Consider the following 17,106-nt stretch of genomic DNA (forward strand, 5'->3'; position numbering starts at 1 on the left):
TGTGTAGAAGGCACAACACAGGATACAGAAGCTCTTGCGGTGGTTGAATCAAGAATTTGTGATTCGTATTATATTCTAGAATTGGAAGTTACAAATTACATAATTGATTCAAATAGTATAGAGGTGAAGACAGGTCAGTTATATAAGGATAAAGCAACACTCGTAGATGTAATGTTGAAATATAAGATAAAGAACAACTTCAATTGCAAAGTAAAGAGATCTGATAGACAAAGGTATGCGAGTATTTGATTTGTTTTGTGAAGAACTGTGGTTGGATTCGTTAGATCTATAAATGGTGATACCATTATTTTGTTTTAATGTATGATACATTATTAAATAGAAAGTCATTGATTTTGATTTTTTGCTTAGTTCGTTGAATATGATTTGTGGTAGATTGATAATGATACATTATTTGTTGATACATTAAGTTAATATTGTTGATACGTTCAGATTAGACTATGTAAACATTAAATAATTTAATCGCAAAAATCATGTTGCCGATACATTCCGTCATTTTGTGATACATGATTCATTATTTATTTATTTTTTGAATCTGATAAAAAATAATTGTGTTGGTCGTTAATATTATTTATACATTGAGTTAATACTGTTGAAACAATAAATAATCATGTAGCCGATATATTCAAAAAAATTGTGATACGTGGATAAATTATTATTTTCTAAATCTGATACAAAAAATACATCATTCTTTGGTTACTTTGAACTTTAGTGTTTTATATATTATAACATGTAACTGCTATATGTATTAATATGATGAAAAAAATTGTGCAGTTATGTGTTGGTATGCTTTTAGGATGAATGTGGCTAGACTATGAAGGCTTCCTGCAGAAAAAAATCTAATGTTTTCAAAGTTAGATACTTCAATAGTGAACATACGTGTCCAATGCGGGATAGGGTACTAACCAAAGTCCAAGCAACAGTCGGGTTTGTAAGTGGTGTGACTGCTCCCAAATTGGTCAACCATAAAGGAATTCATACTCCGAAAAATATAATTGCTGATATTAGAGAGTTCTATGGAGTTCAAATATCTTACCAGCAGGCATGGCGTGCTAAAGAACGTGCACTAAAAATGATAAGGGGTAAACCATCGGCTGGAAATAGACAGATGCCGAGATACATACATGCTAAATATTGTTTATCCAAATTCTTAAATAAGGATGCAGAAGACTGAGGAAGATGAATTTATGTATCTGTTCGTAGCCTTAAGACCATTGATTAGGGGGTTCGATTACTACAGACCAATAGTTGTTGTCGATGGTGCACATCTGGGCGGAGTTTACAAAGGGACATTTATATCAACAAGCACACTTGATGGGGCAGGTATGTATATTTTGTAGTTGTGAGGTGTTTGTAAATATTATGTATCAAATGAAATAGTATGTGTTGCTCTGTAATTATGTTGCATATTTCCATTGGCATATGGTGTTGTGGACATTGAAAATGACTGTTCATGGATATGGTTCTTTGAACAATTCAAAAATGCATTTTGCGAGCGCGAAGAAATGTGTGTTGTATCAAATAGGAATGAGAGTATTATGAAGAGTGTAAGGATTGTGTTTCCAAATATACCTCATTATGCATGCATATGGCATCTTTGGAAGAATGTCTGTGGAAACTTCAAAAGGAGTAGAAACAGCCTAAGTGATTTATTTTACTCTATGGCCAAGGCATACAGAAAGGAGGATTTTGATAAATTGATGGCTAAGGTTAATAAAATTGATCACACGGTTAAGGAGTACCTTGAGGATGCAGGGTATGAGAAGTGGTCGAGAGTTCATTCAACAGTAAATAGAGGTAGAATGATGACTTAAAACATTGCGAAATGTATCAATAGTTGTCTTGTTGAAGCACGACAATTGTCTATATTAGAATTCTTGGAAGAAGATAGAATTCTATTTGGTTCTTGGCATTGCAAAAACAAAGAATAGCCTCTTATACAAAGGACACATTGGGGAGAAGATTTGAGGAGGTATTGATTATAAACGCGTCTAAAAGTTCGAAGATGGAGGTATGTGTCATGATACATTATTTTATATTCTATGTATATAATTCGGTGTATCATTCTGCTGTTTCAACATGATTTCTTTGAAATAATTTTATAGGTGACTTTTTTAATGTACGCAGGTTGTTCCATCATCTGAATTTTTTTTCTCGATTTATGAAGCTGGAAGAAGATACATTATTTGTCTTGAGCGGAAAGTATGTTCTTGTGGAAGATTTCAACTACATGAGATACCTTGCACACATGCAATCTTTGTTTTAAAGGAAAAGAATGTTAAAGATATGCATCCATATTGCTCTGATTACTACAAGTCTGATGCATTAGCAAAAACATATGAGATTTCAATGGTTTCAATGCCAAATAAGGAAGATTGGTCAGCTCCTGAGGATGTTGTAGCTGAAACTGTGTATCCACCTAGATACAAACGATTAGCTGGACGACCAAGGAAAAGAAGAAAAAGGAATGCAGATGAAAAGATTACAGTGAACACAAATTGTTGTGGACAAGAAGGTCACAACAGAAGAACTTGTACTTTCTTTCCAAAAGAAAAGTGAAATCATCATAACGTTTATATGACACTAATGTTTTTGTTGAACAATTTTTCACGTAAACAGTTATCAATGTTATTAATCAGTATTGTTGTTCAAAAACAAATAAACTGTATTGTTCATATTTGTTATTATTAATAAGTATTGTTGTTTAAAAAAATAGTTTGTTATGATTTGTGTATCAATGTTAATTCTGATAAATAAATTTTAAGGTGCAATTATAAATAAAATGTTGGTTAACGTATAAGCTAATGTATCATATGCATTAAATAATAAATAATTTCAGTAATGTAAATTCCTACATTAAATTATATAACGTTTGTTGTATCATATATATTAATTGGTTACTGTATCATTTACATTAAAACATACACAACCTATATGTTAGCAATAAGCTATTAAACGTGTATCATATACTATATATATTATGATACATACATTAAACAATTAAGTTTGTAAACAGTTCATTTAACACAATAGTTATGAATCGTGTATCATATACTATATATATTATGTTGCACGTATAATATTAATTATAAATAATGAATCATATACATTAAAGTTTCAAAAATCTATTTGTTAGTAATATGTTATTATATCTGATTACTTAGAAGATACATAACAACAATGAAAACATGTATTAGCTACTATATATGTTATATACTGCACTTTTTCTTTATGTAATGCAATAATGTGTCTGAAATTTAACTTTTTATAAGCAAAGTATGTTGGTCCATACAGTATCAAAACAGACTAAAACATAAGTGAAATTGTCAAAAGGGATAAAAAAAATAAAACATTGTCTATGCATTGATACTTAATTACTACACTACGTGAACCAAATTTTCTTCTGGTGATTGTGTGACTACACTCTTAGGTTTTGGTGGATCATCATTCTCACTAACGTATGCACTCTTAGCCTTCTCGCTGTCATAACTCCACAACAATGCTCCATATCTTTTGCGTAGGTATCCAAGAAGAAAAATCAACTAATGATGTTTCGATTTGGTCGCTTAGATACTCCGCAAATGTAGCAACATATAACCCACAGTCTCTACAAAAATGCAGAATATCAGTTATAAACGTAAATCATACATGATTCAAAAACAATAAAAGCACAATACTTACAAGTTGTCACTCTTTTGTTGCATAATGTCTTGGGCAAATTCAACCATGAAAGGAACTTGTGCCTCCAAAAGTGAACCAGAATTATTGTCCTTGTACGCATCATAATCAACAAAGTTTGTTCGCTCAGTTTTTTCAAAGAATTCACTGTCTATGAGGTAAGAAGGAAGCATTTTAGACAACATTTTTATCTCGTGCGAAATCACTTTTTTCCTTGAGCCTAATGAAGAGCCATACACCCTTATCTCTGTTTTTCAGTTCAACAACAGCCAGCACCCAATGAAATTGTCCACCGCAATTAACCGGGATGTAAACATCGTCTACAAGATGTCATGGTAAAGCAACTGGGATTTCAAAACCTCTGATGATGTTTGTGATTGACCTCTCATATATAGATACAGCTGAAGCTCGATCAATGTGTTCTTGGGTACTAAAAAGATCATCATCATTAGCCAGGTAATACCTTTCATAGGTATTTTTGATGTGTGAGATGAACAATCAGTTGGCTGATGTGAATCTGTATTGATTCATGCTGCGGAGTTTTGATTTTTTACGGAGGTAGAAAAAATAACATCGATGTGCTATAAAAAACATGATAAACGAAATTAGAAACTTGTAAAAAAGGTCTATGATAGAATTGATACATTAAATGATAATCTAAACAAATACTAATTTGATAGTTTATTTGATTGTATCCGGGATGATTTTTTGTAGCATGTTGTTCTATATCAATGTATCTGATACATGCTTAAATTATTTCATTAAGAACTTTACCTGATCAGTCCAATATTTGTTTGGCTGTGACATGGCATAGAACCAGTTCTTGTTAATCGGAAATGCAACAACAAAATTCATCATCTCAAATTCAAAAGAAGAGGCTTTTGATCTGTATTTATCCTCCGATGGTTTCCTGTGATAATATTTGTATTATCAATTGGTTACATCAAAATAAGTTAATCCAAACATTTACAAAATATATGTATAAAACTTACTTATTGGCATGATTTTTGAGAAGCACCTTGGTTAACCACTACATATACTCATCAATTAGTTTAGACGAAGGTTGATATGTAATTTCACATCCTTCAAATGGAAAATACAAACGAACATCATCATCCAATTTATGTTTTCCCTTATCACTTGACCCAAAAGAAGTCACGTATGGAGATTGAATAATTCTTGAAGGCATCCTGTTTTTAGGCGCATGAGTTTTTGAATGACTTCTAACAACAATCTCAGTGGTTGGAATATCAGTGGGTAATTGACTATCAAACAACAAATCATGACTGCCACTTAAATCCTATGGATTGTAAACACACAATGATTTAGCAGGAATAGGAACTTTTCCTAGATCGGATACAAGTGCATCTATTGCTGCTTGAGTTGAGGGCGATATTGTTGTTGATGTGGAAGAATCCTGTATAATAAGATATTATATTTTTTTTAGTGTCATTGCATATAATGAATATTAGTGTCATGATGCATAATTGATAAATATACCGATGTATCAACTGTTATTCTAAAAGGGTTAAAATGATAGATGTTGTATTGAACTGTGTCGGGACCATCTTCATCCATGTTTACTTCATTCAAAGATTGTGGGGCTTGATGTGCTTCATCATCCTGAATATAAGCATGTTGTATGTATCAGTTATCGATTATACTAATTATGTATGATATATATATATATATTTAAAAGAGGATAATGTATCAAAGAAAATTGTAATGTTTAAAGTTTTGATCATACCGATACCTTCTTAGGATCATTTGCTTCAGTATCAGCATGAGTACTTTCATATGTAGGCTGGAGCTCTGAAACATACTTCATTTGTTGTTGGTTATTGATAGTATGATCAATCTATATTTGAATTTTTAATAATAAAAAGGGTGTTAACATAATTGTTACTGAAACATTATTTATCATAAGTGATGAATATAAAGTTGAAATATATAACTGATTAATGAGATAGAAGATTCGGTTAATCACCATAACTATATATATGATCTATATGTGCTGATACATATGATTATGATTCTTAATACATACTTAATGTATGAGGTATAATGACAATTACAAACAATGTATCGGATACAACCTCTGCATTGACATGAACTTGATGTCCACCCTCATTAACAGATACACCAACCTCAAAATCAGCTACACCAACTGCATCAGCAAGATCAGTCCGTATATGTGAAGATGGTTGTTTATTGCTTGATTGAGGATCGACTTTGTTGTTTTCCTTATGTCGAAATAGCATCAACTACGAGTGGTTTTCCTTTATCAAAATTACAAGTTCCTCAAATTTCTTGTCAACCTATCAAAAAATTATAAAAAAAAAACAACTACAATTAGAGTCAATATAAAGAAAAAATAATAAAATCGAAATAATTACTTACGTAATTCTTCAAATGATCTTTCAGTTCTTCAATATCTGGAATTACATAGTTGACTTCTTGAGCATCTGCAGAATCGTGTACATTAGCATCCGGTGTCGGAGGACCATTTGGAATAGAAAATGGCTGATTTAATGACACATTGGACTGATCTAGTTGACTGGGTTCTGACACCTTTGTTTTAGGTTTATCCACTTTCTTTCTTCTTTTTGGTGGTGGTGCAAATGATGTATCAGACACTCTAGATGATCTCCTTAACAACTGTTCAGGAGGTCTTGTGGAGAAATCATCGAAATCAGCAATGTCATTCGGTTGAACTATCTTGGGATTGACAGATGTTGTGGTGGGTGAAGAAGGAGGATCATGTTCATCTTCAGGTAAATCAAAAGCTGCAAGTTCCTCCGGTGTGGCACAATGTTTGAACATGCATTCTGGAAAAACAATTTTTTTAAAATATTAAGAGATAAAATTATGTATCCGAACACAGAAAAAAATGATTTTAAAAAGACAAACTTGCAACCTTACAACTATATACTTAATTATGTATGAAATATAATATAAAATGGGATTCAATGTTACCTCTTGAAAAATGTCAGTCATAAGCATTTCAAACTTTGACTTTAAAGCTACAATCCTCCAATTGCAAATTCTAGGGATGACATTCCATTCTTTGACAGCAATTTCAGGATTTAATTGGGATGCAAATTCATATGTCCATACGTTAAGTGCATAAGGCATTCCATATAACCGATACAACTGTTTGCTAAGATTGAAATCTTGTCGAAGTGAATCCATGAGCTTTGTGAATGCAATCTATCCCCAAGGATATACTTGATATCTACCATCTTCAACCATTAAGAATTCGTTAATAGATATTGAAGAATCACCAGTTTGAGCCAAAATGAATGTATGGAGAAAGTACAGGACAGCCATCAGGAGTGCATCCTGATTATTCTCCCAGTTGCCCATCAGAAATCGTTGGACTAGATGATTCTTGCTTACACTTTTAACTGCACCAGGAAAATATTTTTGGAATAGCCTATAGGGAGTTGATTCTGGGTATTCAAAGTTTTTGGTATTGCCTTTACATTTAAGACCAGTTATTATTGCAAATTCTTTTATACCAAATTTCAAGATAACCCCGTTTGCATGCCTAATATGCAACACCTTTGAGTTGCCTTGTCCCAATTCTAACAACAACAAACATTTACTGATTTGACACTGGAAATTACATTTAAGAATGTCTAAATAGGGTCCAAATATTGTAGCTCTAAACAGTTCAATTACATCATCCCCTATAGACTTGTGGAACTCCTCCAAAAAGTTTGTGTTAAAAGGGACACCAAACCTTATGGCATGTGTTGGTACCTTTTTTATAACATATTTGATTGACTGCAAAATGAAAAAGAAAATTATACTAAATAAAAACACCAAATCACACTACGCAACAAGTAATGATACATAATAAAAACAAATTGATACATAGAAAAATACATGCTACCAGACTTAAACAGAATCGTATTATAAAACTTGATACATTATACAGAAGGATGCCCTGTATGATATATTATTAATGATGCTTTTTTTATAACATATTTGATTTACTGCAAAATGACCAGATACTATTTATGATGATATCTTATGATACATACATAAAAAGACCAAATCACACTACACAACAAGTAATGATACGTAATAAAAACAAGTTGATACATAGAAAAATACATGCTACCAGACTTCAATAGAGTCGTATTATAAAACTTGATACATTATACAGAAGGATGCCCTGTCTGATACATCAACGACTTTTTTGTTAAATTTGACAAGTCTCTTTTTCATATTAGGATTTGTCATGTATCATTTTTTTCGATACACATATAAAACAAGGGTTTTATAAGTTTCGACTAAATCTCAAATCAGTATATATCAAACTAAGGTAGGGTTTTTGAATGTATCATGATTTAACCCAATAAACAATATAACACATCCAATTAATGTATCAGTCAATTTCCGTCTAAGATATCAAACGCAATACAAATCACAAACAAGTTTAATAAAGATTAAAAACACATACTCTAGGCAATGCTGGTCTGGAAATAGCGGGTGCTGCTTTTCTTCCCCTTTTTTGGGGGGTTTTTGCAACCTTTGATTTAGACGATTTTGGCACATCTTTGGTCGACTGATTAATCAAGTTTAACGGGTCATGCAAACTTTTTGATGTAATTCCTGCCCAATTTTCATCATCAGAGTCGTATATTGTTCGATTAGTATTAGAAAGATTTGATGTAGGATCAGGATCCATATGTATCAAGAAGAAGAAATCGAAACAAAATAAAAATTGAAGGAAGAAGATGAAAGCTACAATGGCAGACTTTGGGAGAGAGGATGGAGAAGACGAAGTTTGAAAAGGGTTGGATTGAATTTAGAAAATTTTTGAAAATCAATTTGGGATAATGATCTGTAACTGAAAAATATTGGAGTGAATTTAGGGAGAAAAAAAGGAGTGACATAGGGAGTGGTGAAACTTGGGAGGTAAAAAATAATCATGTATCTGACAGATTTGATATTTAAGTGAAATAAGGGATTTAAGTATTTTTAAAAAAAAGTAGGGAAAAATAAATACTAAGGAACTTAAAGTTGTGTATTTAAGTTATTTTTTCTTAAATAAATTATGGCATTGACCCATTAATCACCCACTAAAATTAATTATTTAAAATCACCCATCAACTAAACAACCGTATTAACAAATAACTCAAAAATTTTCAAATCAACTTCTCAAATTGATCAAAAATGACTCGAAACAACTACCGAAATGAGTAAAACGGTAATTTTATTTAAAAAATTCAAAACTGATTTTCCGGGTAATTACATTGATTCAGCCTTGTTAGTTTTTATATTTTAATGAGTTAGTAGGGAGATTTTGGAGAACTCAAATATGGGTATTTATTTTGGATGAATTTATAATTTGGGCGCTTTTTTTTTTATCAAATTCTAATGGGTTTTTAAAATTTTTGGCTGTTTTTTTTAAAAAATAAAATCAATGACACGGCCAAATCCTTATTTGTTTGTGGACAAAAATTCTTATATTGGATGGGTTTATAATTTGGATTTTTTTAATTCAAATGAATTTTAGAAATTTGGCTGATTTAAAAAAAAAAAAACTTATTTAACTAATGACGTTGCCGATTCATTGTTGGCCACACAAATAAATATCCTTATTTCAGATGGGTTTATAATTTGGGTGTTTTTTTTTAATTCAAATGGATTTTAGAAATTTGGCTTATACTTTTTTTTTAAATAATTTGATTAATGGCATGACCGTTTCATCATTGGTCATGTCAACAAAATGATTTTGTAAAATCGGAGTCAAAAATAATAGTATGAATACGCCCTTTTTTCAAACGAAAAAGGGCTTAAATGAGTCAAACTTTTAATGAAGTGCATAGATGAGTCTTCTCTCAAAGTTCCATGACATATTTAAATTTATTTTTCTTAATTAATTAATAATATCGACGATGTAAAATTTTATATTTATACCTTAAAATCTCATCTAATATACCAAAATACAATAATTCTAAATACATACATATGAGAAAAAAAAGCTTATAATTTATTGGTTCTAACTCAAAAAAAGTTAAAACATTTTTATCTTTTCTAAATAATTTTTTAAAAAAACATATATATAAAAGGAGCTAGAATAATAGAATTGTGACATAAAAATATCGTAAATCAACCCACAAAACATGTGAGATAAATCGTACTTCTTAAGTCAACATTAATTTTAAATAAAAAATAAATAATATTTTAGATAAATAATAATGATCCTTCTGCTGAAACACTTCTTTTAACATTTAAGGGACAAAGTTTTTAAAAAAAATTACGCCCTTTGAAAATATATGAACATCTATAAAAACAATGTAGAATTAGTCATGAAAATTACTTGAGAAAGTTTAACAGAGATCCTATTCTACTAGTGGAGAGTTAATTTTTGAAAACCTCTTTAAAGTAATTATCGCTAAAATCACTCGTAAAATTTAGATGTATTTTAAAATTTTATTTCACGAATGATTTACCAATAGCTTGAAGATGATTTAGTGATAAACTCTACTGCCGATAGAAAAGGAACTATGATAAATCTTGAATCTTGAATAGAATTGGAAGACAATTGATAGGGTTAGTGGGATATAGAGAAAAAGAAAAATATATTATTGAGTAATTTGAGTGAGAAAATGAAGAGGAAATGGTTGTATTTATAGGACTTTTAAAAAAATATTGTGAAAATTACTACAATATGAAATTGTGATTAATTGGAAGAAACTTAATAGCAAGTGGAGTTTTTGGAAAAAAATAATAATTTCCTTACCTTTAATATACATTGCAATAAGGATGAGTTAGAATTAAAAAGAAGATAACTTGGTGACTTAAAAGAAAATATATTTTAATTTTGAACTCAATTTTAACTCTAGTTCTCATAATTTATATTGAAGTAACTAAGTCACTAAGTTATCTTTTTTCTAATTCTAACCCACCATTATAGCAATATGTTAAAAGGTAAGTAAATTGATTATTTTTTTTTCCAAAAACTGCATTTACTACTAATTTTCTTCCATATAATTACAATTCCATATTGTAATAATCTCCCCAACGTTTTTAAGAAGTCCTATAAATACAACTATTTCCTCTTCATTTTCTTCACTCAAATTACACTACAATACATGTTTTTTTTTTCCTTGATTCCACTAACTTTTCTCACTTGCTTTCTATTTTCATTCGAGATTCAAGCTTTAGTAAAGTATTTATATCAAATGTTTTTGTGGGTCGATATACGAATTTTTTAGGTTATTATTCTATTATACAAATTTAGTTTTTTTGTGGTTATTTCTTTCTTAATTAATAGGTATAACAAGTCAGATCTGATTGTTATATAAAGTTCCTGAACGAATTTACTTTATTTGATTTGATCTGATTCAAAGCTAATTGATACATGGTAGGTGGATGAATTTGTGGAAGAGTTCAGAGTGAGCAAGACTATCTTTATGAGTTTACCAAGAAGCGATATGTTATTTTCTTGTCCTTGTAAAATCCTTTTATGTAAAGTTTAAGTTATATTTGTTGACAATGTACAATTATTTACATTTTTGGATAAATTGTAATACGTTATTATTTATATCAAGTGTATTGTAGGTAATAACAAATGGGTTAAATTAAATTATATACATCATCATTATAATAAATTTCTACACCATTTGGTCATGATAAGGTATGTACACTATATGTAATGATTCTCTTAGTCTTTTTATGAATTTTCGCTATCTTTATATTAACCTTTTTAGTAGCTTTTATAAATAATTTATGATTTGTGGGAATGAGTGACATGATTTTCAGATTAAATAAAAGATTATTTTGTTGTTAATAATAATAGAAATTAAAATAAAATAAAATAATGGGACAAAGCCTTTAAAAAAAAAGAAAAAAAAAAGAATGGGCTTAGCCCAAATAATAATAATAATTTAATAGTAGTAGGGCTAAATGGCAGCAATCTGCCCTAGTAGAAGCAGAAAACGCCGCAACTAGAAAAAAATTCCACGCAGTGCAAGAAAAGAAAAGAAAAAGCGAAAAGAAAAGGGAAAATGAGGAGAAAATTTGGGATTTTCATTCCAAAAGTGTTAAGGTAATGATTCTTGTCATTTTCATTTAATTTTTATGTGATTATGAATTGATTTTTAGGATATAAATGTTTAGAATTTGGGCTGAATTAAGAAAATATAGTTCTAGAGTTCTTAGGACAAAATCTTGATTTGGGATTGAATAACGATCCGTTTTACCTGAAATTTTGCATGTGAGATTGTTTTATCATGGGTCAACATAATCTGAAAGAAAATTTCAGATTCGAATTTGATGGCTCGGGATGACTTCTTTACCCGATTTTTGAGCCGGAACCAAATATAGTAAAATGGGTGTCATTAGATTCGTATTCTTATGAGGATTATATATTTGATACAAACACAATCCCCATAAGAATACAAATCTAATGAAAAATATAATTCTCATAAGAATACGAATGTAATGACACCCATATTACTATATTTCGTTTCGACTCGAAAATCAGGTCAAAAAGTCATCCTAAGCCACCAAATTCGAATTTGAAATTTTCTTTCAGATTATGTTCACTCATGATAAAACAAACTCGCACACAAAATTTTAGCTAAAACGAATCGTTATTCGACCCCCAAATAAAAAATTTGTTCTAAGAACCTTAGGGCTATATATTTTCTTAATTCAATCCAAATTCTACACGTTTATACCATAAAAATCTATTCATGATCACATAAAAATTTAATAAAGGACGAGAGGACGAGAATCATTATCTTAGTGCTTTGGGATGAAAATCTCAATTTTCTCATTTTTTTTTCTTTTCCTTTTTTTGCACTGCGTGATTTTATTTATTTTTTCTAGTTGTGGCGTTTTCTGTTTCTACGAGGGCAGATTGTTGCCCTTTAGCCCTGTTACCATTAATTTATTATGTATTATTATTTGGGCTTAGCCCTTTTTTTCTTTTCTTTTTTTAAATTGGCTTTGTCCCATTATTTTATTGTATTTTAATTTCTATTATCATTAATAATAAAATAATGCTTTATTTAATCTGAAAATCATGTCACTGATTCCCACAAATCATAAATTATTTATAAAAGTTACTAAGAAGATTAATATAAAAAAAAATTGCTAAAAATTCATAAAACGACTAAGAGGTTCATTGCATCATCTACCACTAAAACAAATGTTTGTCATCGAATGTAAAGAGAAAAAAGATACACGTAGTATCGAATAGTTGAGAATATCTTCTCTGAATGTTCGACTCAACCTTTCAAGTGGATTTCTAACCTTCCATTCATAATAACTCTAGGACCTTCTTCAAATGTCAAATTCTTAGTCGAACTTTATCGAGTCACATTGAATCACATGATAACCATTAATACAATACTCCTTCAACATCAAAACATGAAAAATCGATTGAATACTTGATAAGTCTGATGACATATCCAACTCATAAGTCATTTCTCTAAAAATGTAGAAATATCTCAAACAGATCAATGAATCTAGAGTTGAGTATGTCCTTCTTCCCAAACCTCATGACATCATTCATGGACGTACTTTCAACAAAATCTCTCTCCAATTGTGAACGTCAGATCACAAACCTTTCAATCCGCATAACTTTTCTTTTATTATGGGTAGTGAGTAGTCTATCTTGAATCAACTTGACATTATCTGACAAATTTTTCAAAATATTCATGCCCTAAGGTCTAACCATCACTACATCGAATTAATAAATCGAAATCATTTGTTTATGAATAAAAAATTATGTTAAGATCCAACGAATACTCAACTTGTTGTATATGAAATTCTAGAAGTTAGATGTGAACTAAGTACCTCAGTACAAAATTATGAAAATGGACACACCATATAAACACACTATCTCTTGAAAGTAAATAGTAGACAATTTCACCACATTATATGAAATCAAAATCAACAGAGAGTGTGCTGATTTGGTTAGTTTATCCATAATAATGCAAACAACATCGAATTTTTTCAAAGTTTATGACATTCCTATCACAAAGTATGTGGCCCCCACTTCTCACTATGTCTAGATTTATCACTTAGTAGTTAGTTCTAGACTTGCATCCTAGTTTAGAAGTTCTTGTACTTATGATACTAAATCTTGGGGTGGTATTTCAGTTTTCCATATTTTATTTAAAAAACTTAGTATGCAATATATTTGCTTGCTACTTACATTTTCATATTTTAAGTAGAATTGATTAACTTATCGGGTTGGCTTACCTATTGATTGGGCACATAAATGTCATCACGACTTATGATTTTGAGTCGTGACACTATAACTGTAAAAATAATTTAGATTAGTGTATTATTATTTTTATTTAATTTAGAATAATACCAATAAGCTAAATAATATTCGTTCATATTTAATTTGATATATTATTTTAAAAATTAATAAATTTAATTATGTCACCCAAAATAATTATGTTATTGAAATGTTAAAAAATGAATAATATTTAATAACGAAGATAAAATAGATATAAAAATAATAAATAATCTCTTAATTGTTAAAACTAAACAAATAAAATAAATATTTAGTTTTAATCATAGAGGAAATGAATGGAGACATAAATACTCAAAACTGAAGGGTCGTGTTGTTAGAAAAAAAAACTGTATACATAGGATAGTCAACAAATTAATGTGCAAAACATATATTTTCCACGTAAAATTCAATAGTTTGATTTACTCGTAAGCATATTTGACAATAGAAACATATACTTCCTCGGTCCCATTTTGTAAGTATTAGTTTGATTTGATATATAGTTTAAAAAAGAAAGAAAGAAGAAAGAATTTTGAAATTTATGGTCTAAAATAAGTGATAGATATTTGTGTGACTATAAATCATTTTAAGGGTAAAATAGGTATTTTAAAGTTAAATTGTTTCTCCCTCCGTTCCTATTTATATGTCGTCCTTACTAAAAATAGATGTTTCTCAATACTTGTTATTTCACAAAACAAATACATAAATGACATTATTCGTCATATTTTATCCTGAAAAGTTATTAGCCTTGAAGGAATGAATTTGACAAACATAGAAAAACTAAATGATTAATTCATATTCATCGGTCAGTTTAATTAATTAAAACAAATTAATATACATTCATTTATTGAAACTTGACTTCAAGAAAACACTAAATAGTGATATAATGGTAAACTTATCTAGTTTCTTAAGGGACGTAAACTCTAAAATTGCAACATATAAATAGGAACGATTGGGGTACTAAATATATAAATGTGTCTTTTTTTGTGGCTAACTAAAAAGGAAAATAAGTCATATAAACTGAGACAGATGAAGTGCTTTCTTCATCTATTTTACTTATTCGGTATTGAATTGACACATCTTGTAAAGAGCCTTGAACAAAATGATAATTTTACTATATCATCCTAACTAGCGGTGTTCATGGTTTGGATAAAAACCGATCCAAACCGAAAAACCAAACCAAACCGATTTAATTTGGGTTTTGGTTTGGTTTGGTTTTAGATTGTTAAGAACCGATAGTATTTGATTTGGTTATGATTTTGTTCGAAAAAAATCAAAGAAATAACCGAACCGAACCAACAAGTTATATACATAAATTTTATTATTAGACATACATAATATATTATATTCATAAACAATTTTAAAGATTTTATATATGTTTCATCAAAATTTATTTATAATTTACTTATGAAAGAAAAAATGTCCAAGGTGAGAACATTTTTCTTATTGGTTCCATGTATATGAGTGTCTATGAAAATTCATGTGAGACTGAAAATGTCATTGTCTCTTCCTTCTATGCCAAAATAGTAAATTTTGAAGTTTTATTCAATAAATTCAATGATCCAAAGTTCTGTATTGCCAGTCATTCTAACTATTTTTTCGTTTGAATGGATTGTTGTCATTTTTTTCACGTTTTGAATGAATTGTTTCTTTTATTTTTATGTATGGTTAATAACCGAATAACCGAACCAAACCAAACCAAAACCGAAAACAACCAAACCGATAAATGTATATTATATTTGGTTTGGTTTGGTTTTGATAATTTTAAAACCGATTAAGTTGGTTTGATTTTGATTTTGACCAATAACCGACTCAAACCAACCCGTGAACACCCCTAATCCTAACTATAGTTAATAATAAAGGTAAATTAGAAATTAAATGATAAATTATATCTTGATTTTTTAAATTGAATAAGTATAATAAATATTTATTTTTAATGGTATGATGAACTAGTAAAAGTGAACGGATGAAATAATTTTCCAAAGGAACCATTTCGTGGAAATTTCCAAGCATTGATTTTAAATGTCGTGTGATTGTGACAGCGAAAGTACCAAGAAACGCCCAACTCTTTTCTATGGCATTTCCCTGTTGTACACTTTTTTTGCTTTTACACCTTCATTTCCATTATATATATAACATGTTAAGGGTATTTCCTTCAATGAAATTCATAGTAATATACACATATCAATTCCTTAAACAAATTTTTTCACAAGACTTTCAATACGATGAATAACAAAGATAATATATTTCTTCCCACAGGCACAACTTAATATACATTCATTTATTGAAACTTAACTTCAAGAGAACACTAAGACCATCTCCAACCCATCTCTATTTTACTCTCCATTCTCTATATTTGGAGAGTAAAATAGAGAATGGGTTCTCCAACCACTCTCTATTCTTCAATTATAGAGAGGTGAATAGTAGTTCTCCAAATTTGGAAAACTACTATTCACCTCTCTATTTTACTTTTTAATTATTATAATATTATTTCTATTATATTACTATTATTTGTAATTATTTTCTAATGTAACATAACATTTAAAAATATATTATCAACAAGTTACTACTTCCGCCCAAATTAATAATTTTTCTATTTTATTTTTTAAAAGAAATGGTCACTTTAAATATGTAATTTAAAATTATTTTAATATTATTTATATTATATAAGATTATTAATTATGTCTCTAATATTTGTAATTATTTTCTAAGTAATATAACATCTAAAACATTATTGATAAGTATACTACTTTCATCCCGAATTAATAATTTTTCTAATTTAATTTTTAATTTTTTTTTCATTTAAATATGTAATTTGGATTATGATTTTTTTTCATTATGAAGTATGGACAAAAATTACATGATAATTCAAACAATCTACTTTTATGTTATATTGATAAATTATTAAACTACACTTTTTAAAGAGCATGCAAATATTTGATGCAATAGTTCAAAATGGAATAGGGGAAGTAAATTAGTACACAAAATAATTGGACACAAGATGAAATTGTTAATTTAAATAGGATTTAGCTACACATAAAAAATAAGGATAAAAAATGCTTATTTTGAACTCCGTAATACATTAATAGAACATTCATGAGTAGGGGTGTGCAAACACCGAATCAACCGATAAAAGTGTT

General features: G+C 29.2%; 2 pseudogenes; one reads left to right on the forward strand and one right to left on the reverse strand.

Moving 5' to 3' along the window:
- Positions 1-1,178: 1,178 nt before the first annotated feature.
- LOC125858615 (uncharacterized) lies at positions 1,179-2,577 on the forward strand (annotated as a pseudogene).
- Positions 2,578-3,395: 818 nt separating this feature from the next.
- On the reverse strand, positions 3,396-8,395 carry LOC125858623 (uncharacterized; annotated as a pseudogene).
- Between the last annotated feature and the right edge of the window lie 8,711 nt (positions 8,396-17,106).

The sequence above is a fragment of the Solanum stenotomum genome, chromosome 1 (genome assembly GCF_019186545.1).
Source record: "Solanum stenotomum isolate F172 chromosome 1, ASM1918654v1, whole genome shotgun sequence".
In the NCBI taxonomy this organism is placed as follows: domain Eukaryota; kingdom Viridiplantae; phylum Streptophyta; class Magnoliopsida; order Solanales; family Solanaceae; genus Solanum; species Solanum stenotomum.